Below are 12415 nucleotides of genomic sequence, written 5' to 3'. Positions count from 1 at the left end.
ATATAATTATAGTGCGCTCTTATTGTGTATATAATTATAGTGCGCTCTTAATGTGTATATAATTATAGTGCGCTCTTAATGTGTATATAATTATAGTGTGCTCTTATTGTGTATATAATTATAGTGCGCTCTTATTGTGCATAGAATTATAATGTGCTCTGTGTATATAATTATAGTGTGCTTTTATTGTGTATATAATTATAGTGTGCTTTTATTGTGTATGTAATTATAGTGTGCTTTTATTGTGTATATAATTATAGTGTGCTCCTATTGTGTATATAATTATAGTGTGCTTTTATTGTGTATATAATTATAGTGTGCTTTTATTGTGTATGTAATTATAGTGTGCTTTTATTGTGTATATCATTATAGTGTGTTCTTATTGTGTATATAATTATAGTGCGCTCTTATTGTGTATATAATTATAGTGCGCTCTTATTGTGTATATAATTATAGTGCGCTCTTATTGTGTATATAATTATAGTGTGCTCTTATTGTGTATATAATTATAGTGTGCTCTTATTGTGTATATAATTATAGTGTGCTCTTATTGTGTATATAATTATAGTGTGCTTTTATTGTGTATATAATTATAGTGTGCTTTTATTGTGTATATAATTATAGTGTGCTTTTATTGTGTATATAATTATAGTGTGCTCCTATTGTGTATATAATTATAGTGTGCTCTTATTGTGTATATAATTATAGTGTGTTCTTATTGTGTATATAATTATAGTGTGCTCTTATTGTGTATATAATTATAGTGTGTTCTTATTGTGTATATAATTATAGTGCGCTCTTATTGTGTATATAATTATAGTGTGTTCTTATTGTGTTTATAATTATAGTGTGCTCTCATTGTGTATATAATTATAGTGTGCTCTTGTGTATATAATTATAGTGTGTTCTTATTGTGTATATAATTATAGTGTGCACTTATTGTGTATATAATTAGTGTGCTCTTATTTTGCATATAATTATAGTGTGTTCTTATTGTGTATATAATTCCAGTGTGCTCTTATTGTGTGTGTAATTATAGTGTGCTCTCATTGTGTATATAATTATAGTGTGCTCTTGTGTATATAATTATAGTGTGCTCTTATTGTGTATATAATTATAGTGTGCTCTTATTGTGTATATAATTATAGTGTGTTCTCATTGTGTATATAATTATAGTGTGCTCTTATTGTGTATATAATTATAGTGTGTTCTTATTGTGTTTATAATTATAGTGTGTTCTTATTGTGTATATAATTATAGTGTGCTCTTATTGTGATTATAATTATAGTGTGTTCTTATTGTGTATATAATTATAGTGTGTTCTTATTGTGTTTATAATTATAGTGTGTTCTTATTGTGTATATAATTATAGTGTGCTCTTATTGTGTATATAATTAGTGCGCTCTTATTGTGCATATAATTATAGTGTGTTCTTATTGTGTATATAATTCCAGTGTGCTCTTATTGTGTGTATAATTATAGTGTGCTCTCATTGTGTATATAATTATAGTGTGCTCTTGTGTATATAATTATAGTGTGTTCTTATTGTGTATATAATTATAGTGTGCTCCTATTGTGTATATAATTATAGTGTGCTCCTATTGTGTATATAATTATAGTGTGTTCTTATTGTGCATATAATTATAGTGTGCTCCTATTGTGTATATAATTATAGTGTGCTCTTATTGTGCATATAATTATAGCGTGCTCCTATTGTGTATATAATTATAGTGTGCTCTTATCGTGTATATAATTATAGTGTGTTCTTATTGTGTATATAATTATAGTGTGCTCTTATTGTGTATATAATTAGTGCGCTCTTATTGTGCATATAATTATAGTGTGTTCTTATTGTGTATATAATTCCAGTGTGCTCTTATTGTGTGTATAATTATAGTGTGCTCTCATTGTGTATATAATTATAGTGTGCTCTTGTGTATATAATTATAGTGTGTTCTTATTGTGTATATAATTATAGTGTGCTCCTATTGTGTATATAATTATAGTGTGCTTCTATTGTGTATATAATTATAGTGTGTTCTTATTGTGCATATAATTATAGTGTGCTCCTATTGTGTATATAATTATAGTGTGCTCTTATTGTGCATATAATTATAGCGTGCTCCTATTGTGTATATAATTATAGTGTGCTCTTATCGTGTATATAATTATAGTGTGCTCTTATTGTGTATATAATTAGTGTGCTCTTATTGTGCATGTAATTATAGTGTTCTCTTATTGTGTATATAATTAGTGTTCTCTTATTGTGTATATAATTATAGTGTGCTCTTATTGTGTATATAATTATAGTGTGCTTTTATTGTGTATATAATTATAGTGTGCTTTTATTGTGTATATCATTATAGTGTGTTCTTATTGTGTATATAATTATAGTGTTCTCTTATTGTGTATATAATTAGTGTTCTCTTATTGTGTATATAATTATAGTGTGCTCTTATTGTGTATATAATTATAGTGTGCTTTTATTGTGTATATAATTATAGTGTGCTTTTATTGTGTATATAATTATAGTGTGCTTTTATTGTGTATATAATTATAGTGTGCTCCTATTGTGTATATAATTATAGTGTGCTCTTATTGTGTATATAATTATAGTGTGTTCTTATTGTGTATATAATTATAGTGTGCTCTTATTGTGTATATAATTATAGTGTGTTCTTATTGTGTTTATAATTATAGTGTGTTCTTATTGTGTATATAATTATAGTGTGTTCTTATTGTGTATATAATTATAGTGTGCACTTATTGTGTATATAATTAGTGTGCTCTTATTGTGCATACATTTATAGTGTGTTCTTATTGTGTATATAATTCCAGTGTGCTCTTATTGTGTGTGTAATTATAGTGTGCTCTCATTGTGTATATAATTATAGTGTGCACTTGTGTATATAATTATAGTGTGCTCTTATTGTGTATATAATTATAGTGTGCTCTTATTGAGCATATAATCATAGTGTGCTTTTATTGTGTATATAATTATAGTGTGCTCCTATTGTGTATATAATTATAGTGTGCTCTTATTGTGTATATAATTATAGTGTGTTCTTACTGTGTATATAATTATAGTGTGCTCTTATTGTGTATATAATTATAGTGTGTTCTTATTGTGTTTATAATTATAGTGTGTTCTTATTGTGTATATAATTATAGTGTGCTCTTATTGTGATTATAATTATAGTGTGTTCTTATTGTGTATATAATTATAGTGTGTTCTTATTGTGTTTATAATTATAGTGTGTTCTTATTGTGTATATAATTATAGTGTGCTCTTATTGTGTATATAATTAGTGCGCTCTTATTGTGCATATAATTATAGTGTGTTCTTATTGTGTATATAATTCCAGTGTGCTCTTATTGTGTGTATAATTATAGTGTGCTCTCATTGTGTATATAATTATAGTGTGCTTTTGTGTATATAATTATAGTGTGCTCTTATTGTGATTATAATTAGTGTGTTCTTATTGTGTATATAATTATAGTGTGTTCTTATTGTGTTTATAATTATAGTGTGTTCTTATTGTGTATACAATTAGTGTGCTCTTATTGTGTATAGAATTAGTGCGCTCTTATTGTGCATATAATTATAGTGTGTTCTTATTGTGTATATAATTCCAGTGTGCTCTTATTGTGTGTATAATTATAGTGTGCTCTCATTGTGTATATAATTATAGTGTGCTCTTGTGTATATAATTATAGTGTGTTCTTATTGTGTATATAATTATAGTATGCTCCTATTGCGTATATAATTATATTGTGCTCCTATTGTGTATATAATTATAGTGTGCTCTTATTGTGCATATAATTATAGTGTGCTCCTATTGTGTATATAATTATAGTGTGCTCTTATTGTGCATATAATTATAGTGTGCTCCTATTGTGTATATAATTATAGTGTGCTCTTATCGTGTATATAATTATAGTGTGCTCTTATTGTGTATATAATTAGTGTGCTCTTATTGTGTATGTAATTATAGTGTTCATTTATTGTGTATATAATTAGTGTTCTCTTATTGTGTATATAATTATAGTGTGCTCTTATGGTGTATATAATTATAGTGTGCTTTTATTGTGTATATAATTATAGTGTGCTTTTATTGTGTATATCATTATAGTGTGTTCTTATTGTGTATATAATTATAGTGTGCTTTTATTGTGTATATAATTATAGTGTGCTTTTATTGTGTATATAATTATAGTGTGCTTTTATTGTGTATATAATTATATTGTGCTCCTATTGTGTATATAATTATAGTGTGCTTTTATTGTGTATATAATTATAGTGTGTTCTTATTGTGTATATAATTATAGTGTGCTCTTATTGTGTATATAATTATAGTGTGTTCTTATTGTGTTTATAATTATAGTGTGTTCTTATTGTGTATATAATTATAGTGTGTTCTTATTGTGTATATAATTATAGTGTGCACTTATTGTGTATATAATTAGTGTGCTCTTATTGTGCATATAATTATAGTGTGTTCTTATTGTGTATATAATTCCAGTGTGCTCTTATTGTGTGTGTAATTATACTGTGCTCTCATTGTGTATGTAATTATAGTGTGCTCTTGTGTATATAATTATAGTGTGCTCTTATTTTGTATATAATTATAGTGTGCTCTTATTGTGCATATAATCATAGTGTGCTTTTATTGTGTATATAATTATAGTGTGCTCCTATTGTGTATATAATTATAGTGTGCTCTTATTGTGTATATAATTATAGTGTGTTCTTATTGTGTATATAATTAGTGTGCTCTTATTGTGTATATAATTATAGTGTGTTCTTATTGTGTTTATAATTATAGAGTGTTCTTATTGTGTATATAATAAGTGTGCTCTTATTGTGATTACAATTATAGTGTGTTCTTATTGTGTATATAATTATAGTGTTCTTATTGTGTTTATAATTATAGTGTGTTCTTATTGTGTATATAATTATAGTGTGCTCTTATTGTGTATATAATTAGTGCGCTCTTATTGTGCATATAATTATAGTGTGTTCTTATTGTGTATATAATTCCAGTGTGCTCTTATTGTGTGTATAATTATAGTGTGCTCTCATTGTGTATATAATTATAGTGTGCTTTTGTGTATATAATTATAGTGTGTTCTTATTGTGTATATAATTATAGTGTGCTCCTATTGTGTATATAATTATAGTGTGCTCCTATTGTGTATATAATTATAGTGTGCACTTATTGTGCATATAATTATAGTGTGCTCCTATTGTGTATATAATTATAGTGTTCTCTTATTGTGCATATAATTATAGTGTGCTCCTATTGTGTATATAATTAGTGTGCTCTTATTGTGTATATAATTATAGTGTTCTCTTATTGTGTATATAATTATAGTGTTCTCTTATTGTGTATAAATTATAGTGTGCTCTTATTGTGTATATAATTATAGTGTGCTCTTGTGTATATAATTATAGTGTGTTCTTATTGTGTATATAATTATAGTGTTCTCTTATTGTGTATATAATTATAGTGTGCCCTTATTGTGCATATAATTATAGTGTGTTCTTATTGTGTTTATATTTATAGTGTTCTTAATGTGTATATAATTATAGTGTGCTCTTATTGTGATTATAATTATAGTGTGTTCTTATTGTGCATAAAATTATAGTGTGCTCGTATTGTGTATATAATTATAGTGTGTTCTTATTGTGTATATACGTACAGTGTGCTCTTATGGTGTATATTATTGGTGTGTTATTATATATAATTATATATTCCTTTATTGTATATATTAATAGTGTGTGGTATTATTATATATAAGTCCTTTATTTTACCATTTTCTCTTCTTTTTTATTCATTCTTAGGGTGCCTGTGTCACAGGCTGTGCCATCATTCATTGCCCCCCCCCCCTTAATTTCCCGAGAGGGGGCAGTTAATAGTGAATCACATTGCTGTGGGTCTGGAGTGATTTGTGGGCCAGACCAGGTAAGGATGGCAGATTTTCTTCTGTAAATGACAACAGTGAACCAGATGGGTTTTACCGACAATCGATAATGGTTTCATGCTCTTTTAATTCCAGATTTGTATTGAATTCAAATGTCACTGTCTGTTGTGTCGGTATATATAACATATAGTGGAATAATGTGTATTGCTCATTTATTTATATTTTGAGCCCAGCACGAATGCTATTCTATCTACCTAACAATGCCACACAATACTGAGAGGGGTTATTCGCGTCTCGATAGTGTTTGATGAACTAATAAACACAGGAGGAGAATACAGGGTATTCTTCTCATTAAAAATCCCTGGCCCGTTCTGTCAAACAGATGAAGAATCTTCCAATGGGAAATTTGGATCATGGGCCAGTTGGAGAGTCGATTTGCGCAAATGGGGTTAGATTCTGTGCGGCCAGGATTGACTTTAGGGTTTTTATATCTACATAGAACATACAGTGCAGAAGGAGGCCATTCGCCCATCGAGTCTGCACCGACCCACTTAAACCCTCACTTCCACCCTATCCCCGTAACCCAATAACCCCTCCTAATCTTTTTGGACACTAAGGGCAATTTAGCATGGCCAATCCACCTCACCTGCACGTCTTTCGGGACTTGTGGGAGGAAACCGGAGCACCCGGAGGAAACCCACGCAGACGCGGGAGAACGTGCAGACTCCGCACAGACAGTGACCCAGTGGGGAATCGAACCTGTTAAGCCACAGTGCTAGCCACTTGTGCTACCATGCTGCCCAAAGTGCCGCGCAGGGAAACAGGGTCACACAGTGGTGTGCAGTGTTGCTTCACAGCTCCAGGATGCCAGGTTCGATTCCCGGCTTGGGTCACTGTCTGTGCGGAGTCTGCACGTTCTCCCCGTGTGTGCGTGGGTTTCCTCCGGGTGCTCCGGTTTCTTCCTACAAGTCCCGAAAGACGTTCTGTTAGATGAATTGGACATTCTGAATTCTCCCTCCGTGTACCCGAACAGGCGCCGGAATGTGGCGACTAGGGGATTTTCACAGTAACTTCATTGCAATGTTAATGTAAGCCTACTTGTGACAATAAAGATGATAAATATTAAAAACCTGAATTGGCAGAGGAGTCGGGGACGTGCCCCAGTGTGTAAACATCAATCTCGTCAGTGCTCAGAACAAAAAGAGTAACCGTATATATCCCACCATCGGTCCAATTTGTCCACACCATCAGCCAAGGATTGTCACATTGTTGTATACATTATAAAATTTTGGTCTTAAAGCGAGTGCTTCAAGTGCCCTGGGATCCAAATTAGCCAAGGGCACGGGGCTGGCATTAATGTTTATGACTTTCCTGAATGCCATCCGTCCCGTTTATTTGCTGGGTTATATGTGCTCACACAAACCAAGCAAAAAACATTGTGATTGATTTAAAGCTTGCCAGCTGGAACCGTGGCACGCGGCCGAATGCAGACATCCCTGGCGGGTGTAAGTTGTTTTAGGCTGCACCCGTTTTCCAGTTTTTTGAAAACCCTTTCGTTGCAGTTTTGCCACGCTCCTGATCTACTGAGAGAGGGGTGTGGAGGGAGGAGGCCCTCCTTGTGAACCTGCACCTGGCCAAACTTGCCGTAAACAGGTCCAGGCAGAAGCGTGCCATCCAACCTGACTGCCCCATTACCCACGGCTACCTTCGCTCCCAGGTGTCCCTGGAGGGAGAGCATGGGGTGTCCAGAAGCTCTGTGGGGGCCTTCCGTACCCTGTGGGCACTGCAGGGTTTGGGCTGTGGCATCGGCCCCTTTAAGTCACATTTCAGTTTGATGTTTTTATGTCTCATTCGTGTTTTGTTTGTTTAAGGTGGTATTCCTTTAAGGGGCTGGCTCTTTTAATGAATGAAAATCGCTTATTGTCACGAGTAGGCTTCAATGAAGTTACTGTGAAAAGCCCCTAGTCGCCACATTCCGGCGCCTGTCCGGGGAGGCTGGTACGGGAATCGAACCGTGCTGCTGGCCTGCTTGGTCTGCTGTAAAAGCCAGCGATTTAGTCGAGTGTGCTAAACCAGCCCCTCTTTAGTTTCTTGGGTTCAATCATAATAGTTGCAGACATCTAGCCGACCCATCTCAGAGTCTCACTCTGCACCCACACCTACAGCTCAGGTGGGGTTACAAGGCAGGGGGTGGGTGGGGTGCTCCGTCCGCGCGGGGAGGGGGGGGGGGGTCGATGCAGACCCGAAGGGCCGAATGGCCTCCTTCTGCACTGTAGGGATTCTATGCATGAGAGACCGAGCTCAAATCTGTAAATAACTGCAGCCAGAGATTGAGGTAACCGGGTCCCATGTCCACAAGGGAGCAAGATCAAGTACTCTTTAATTACAAAATGGCACAATGGCTACACTTAACAACGACGAAAAACACTAACATTGAGAATCTACCAGATCCCAACGCGCCAAAATAAAACGTCCGGATCTCACGGTGCAATAAATTAACGATGTACAAAGTGCTTAATGTTTCTGGGTCTAATACAATTAAATTGTCTTACAGCAGAACCTCTAAAGATTTCAACACCATTGTGTTTCCTGTACCGTTGTAACATCATCAGCGGGTCAGGATTTTGAGCTGGTTATTTGGGTTCTGTCGCTTTTCAAGCAGAAAGATTGGAGTATGCATTCAGCTTCATTTTTTTTGCGGTAATTACACCTCACATGAACTGGGGAAACTGACAGGTCTAAGCTGTGTCAAATCAAATGTCCAGGATTTAGAGATATTAAGATTTTTCCCTTAGACGCTGGTTAACGCCGCACGTGGAGAGCTAATTTGGTAGCTGGGCTGTAAAATAAAATAAAGTCGCCATAATCCCAGGTGCTTTCCCCTTTGAGGGGGGGGGCGGAGCTGACTGGTGGTGATTTAACCTGAGGATCAGCACACCTCAGGCGAGTGGCAAGGTTGAGAAGGCAGAGCCTTCATGAATAACCTCAGCCAGTACGGGACTTGAACCAGCGCTGTTGCCGTCCCTTTGCATCACGAACCAGAGCATCGACCAACTGAGCTCTGTACACATCTGGCACCAGTTCTTTTTTTTTATATAAATTTAGATTACCCAATTATTTTTTCCAATTAAGGGGCAATTTTAGCGTGGCCAATCCACCTACTCTGCACATTTTTGGGTTGTGGGGGCGAAACCCACGCAGACACGGGGAGAATGTGCAAACTCCACACGGACAGTGACCCAGAGCCGGGATCGAACCTGGGACCTCAGCGCCGTGAGGCGGTTGTGCTAACCACTAGGCCACCGTGCTGCCCCTCTGGCACCAGTTCTAATATAACCTGAACTCAAGGCCCAACCATTCCTAAGAGGGGGTGTCCACCTCCGCTGCTAAAATCATCGCTCTCCTTAAGCAACAACCTCCGCCATATAAGAAGCCTCACTTCAATCAGACTAGACCTGTATTCACTGGACGAATGAGAGGTCATTGAAACGTATAAAATTCTGAAAAGGGCATACTGGATACAAGAATGAGGCCTGGCTGGGGGGTCTAGAACAAGGGGACAGGATACTGGATAGGCCATTTAGTACTGAGATGAAGAGAAATCTCTTCACTCAGAGGATGGTGAGCCTGTGGAATTCTCTACCACAGAAGGCTGTGGAGGCCAAGTCACTGAATATATTCATGAAGGAAATTTGTCGACTCTGAAAGGTGTCAAGGAGAGAGGGCGGGAGTGTGGTGTTGAGATAGAAGAATGCTTTTTTTTCTTCTTTCATGGAATGTGGACATCCATTTGTTGCCCATCTCTAAATGCCCTCGAACTGAGTGTCTTGCCCGGTCATTTCAGGGAGCAGTTAAGAATCAGCCACGTTGCTGTGGGGTCTGGAGTCACATGTAAGCCAGGCCAGGGTAAGGACGGCAGATTTCCTCCCCTAAAGGGCCATTGGTGAACCAGTTACGTTTTTACAGCCATCGATGATAGTTTCATTGTCATCGTTACTGGGACTGGTTTTCGATTCCGGATTAATTAATTGAATTCAGATCCCTCCAGTTGCCGTGCAGGACCCCTGTCCTCCCGAGGGTTCGCCTGGGAATCTACATTGCAAGTTAGTTGAAAACCGAAACTATTTGTTAGCCAAGGGTATGAGGTGGAAGCAAAGAATTTAACATGGAGCCTAAACAATGATTAATCATGATCTAAGTAAATGGCAAGCCAGGCTTGAGTGCCTGAATAACCTACTCAGGTTCCTAAATTTTGTTTTAAACAGAGCACAGTGAAATCCCGTTTTGATATTTTTCATTTTGTGGCCCATCAGCATTCCCTGTGCAGCCTCTCCCCAATTCTGCTCCGCTAATGAATAAACGGGATGATAATTACCTCAGACTATATTATTTCCAGGGCTATCTGCTATAGATTGGTTGACAGAGAATAAAACCTTTCAGGGTGGGATTAGTGCCACTTCGCAAAGGCCTTCCTGGATTGGGGCCTTTATCCGTGTGGAATATCAACTGATGGGGCGGTGAGGGGGTATTCGGAGTGTGTCCTAGTGCTGGGGAGGATCGCCAACTGGCATCGCCTGTCAGAACATTGCAGGCGCATTAATCACTGTAATCCATTCAGTGGATGGACCTCTTGTGAGAAACATCCAGCTTTGGAGTGCGAGCATAATTCCTGCCATTCTGCGAGTTACAGAACACGGTAACAGTTCCAAAACTCCCAAGCTGGGTGGACAGTCTCTGGCAAGTAATTGTTGTGGGCATGACTCCAGGAAGGAACGTCGAAAATACTCACTTCCAGCCAGAACACTGGAACAGGATGCAACCATGGAGACAGCAGATATGTTCCATTCTAACATCCAGGCCAATTCAATTGAGCCCACTTACCCTTTAGTGGGGTTTGTTAATGAAGGCAACACAAAGGTGCCAGGTGTTGCTGCAACTAATGGTTGGATAAAGGTTCCGGGTAGTTCTTCCTGTAGTGAATTCCGCAACGTCCACAGATCCAGATGGAAACCAGCAAAGAGAGGGAGAGGGAGAGGGTGAGAGACAATGGGCTGGATTCTCCGTTCTGGAGACTAACGGCGGGACGGAATCAGTGGTTTTCTACCATCCTGATATCGACGCCGGTCTTGGAGCGTTTCAGGACTTGCCGATGGGCTCGCACTGGCGCCACGTGGAACTAGTGCGATTCCAATGAACGCTGGTGTGTGATTCGCCGTCGTCGGGATTGGCACTCGAGATCCTGACAAGCTGCAGCCGGATACGAGCGCCCCACTCACTCTCATTCCAGCCAAGACGATGCCACTCCAAAGAGCGGCGCCGAGGTTCGCTGATGGCGAGCCGGAGACCTTGTTGGATGCCGCGGAGGGGAATTGGAACACCCTGCTTCCCGGGGTGGGAAGGCGGCTGCTACCCACGGGCCAGGGCGCAGGTGGCAGAGGCCGCGGGCGCTGTGGGGCCCCACCGCCAGGCCCGGCCAGCAGTGCAGGAAGAAGCTGCACGAACCTCCTCAGGGCGGCCAGGGTGCATCACTGCCACTCCCGTGCCCCTGACACCAACCCCCCTCCCACCGATCACCCTCCCACACCCCCATGCCAGGTGGACTGGTAGGCAGTGTTGGGCAAGGATGGGTAACCCCCCCCCCCCCCAATCCCCCAGGCTAGCCAGGGTGGATCACCACCACCGTACCCCAGGCACCACCCCTGTCCTACACACCCATAGCGCCCCCCCCCCCTCCAAGAGGGCGATTGAACCCCGCCCGCCAGTACGCCACCCTGCACCACAATGAAACTGGCAGAGGACCCCCATGGCTGTCATGCACTCGAGAACAACCTGAGGACGTGAAGGGCACTATATAAATGCAAGTCTTTTTTTAAAATAAGCTAAAGTGGAGGAGCTGGGGGGGGGGGGGGGGGGGGTGGGGAACTTGGAGAGAGAAAACCTGGAGAAAAGACAAACGAGGAAAACATATTAACGTGAGAATGCGGGATGAAGGTTCTAAACTGCCAATCTCAGAGTAGCAATAAGAGGATAATTTGGTTTTAAGGACACTATTAGTGTAGGATTTACTCTGCTGGGAACCCTGCTACATCACCAGGAACTGCGCTGTCTCAGTGTGCTGCTCTCTCTCTGAGAAGTGAGATATCTTGCAACATCTCAAATATAAAATAAAATACGGTCGGTCCATCTTCACAAAAGGAGTCCAGTGCTTTTCTTTTTAAAGTAAGAAGTCTTACAACGCCAGGTTAAAGTCCAACAGGTTTGTTTCAAATCACTCGCTTTCGGAGCACTGCTCCTTCCTCAGGTTCACCTGAGGAAGGAGCAGTGCTCCGAAAGCGAGTGATTTGAAACAAACCTGTTGGACTTTAACCTGGTGTAAGACTTCTTACTGTGCCCACCCCAGTCCAACGCCGGCATCTCCACATCATTTCTTTTTTTTTTTTAAAAACGAAATTTAGAGTATCCAATTCATTTTTTTCCAATTAAGGGGCAA

Source organism: Scyliorhinus canicula, chromosome 22 (assembly GCF_902713615.1).
Source record: "Scyliorhinus canicula chromosome 22, sScyCan1.1, whole genome shotgun sequence".
NCBI classification, from domain to species: domain Eukaryota; kingdom Metazoa; phylum Chordata; class Chondrichthyes; order Carcharhiniformes; family Scyliorhinidae; genus Scyliorhinus; species Scyliorhinus canicula.
Note: the sequence above shows the minus strand (reverse complement) of the source record.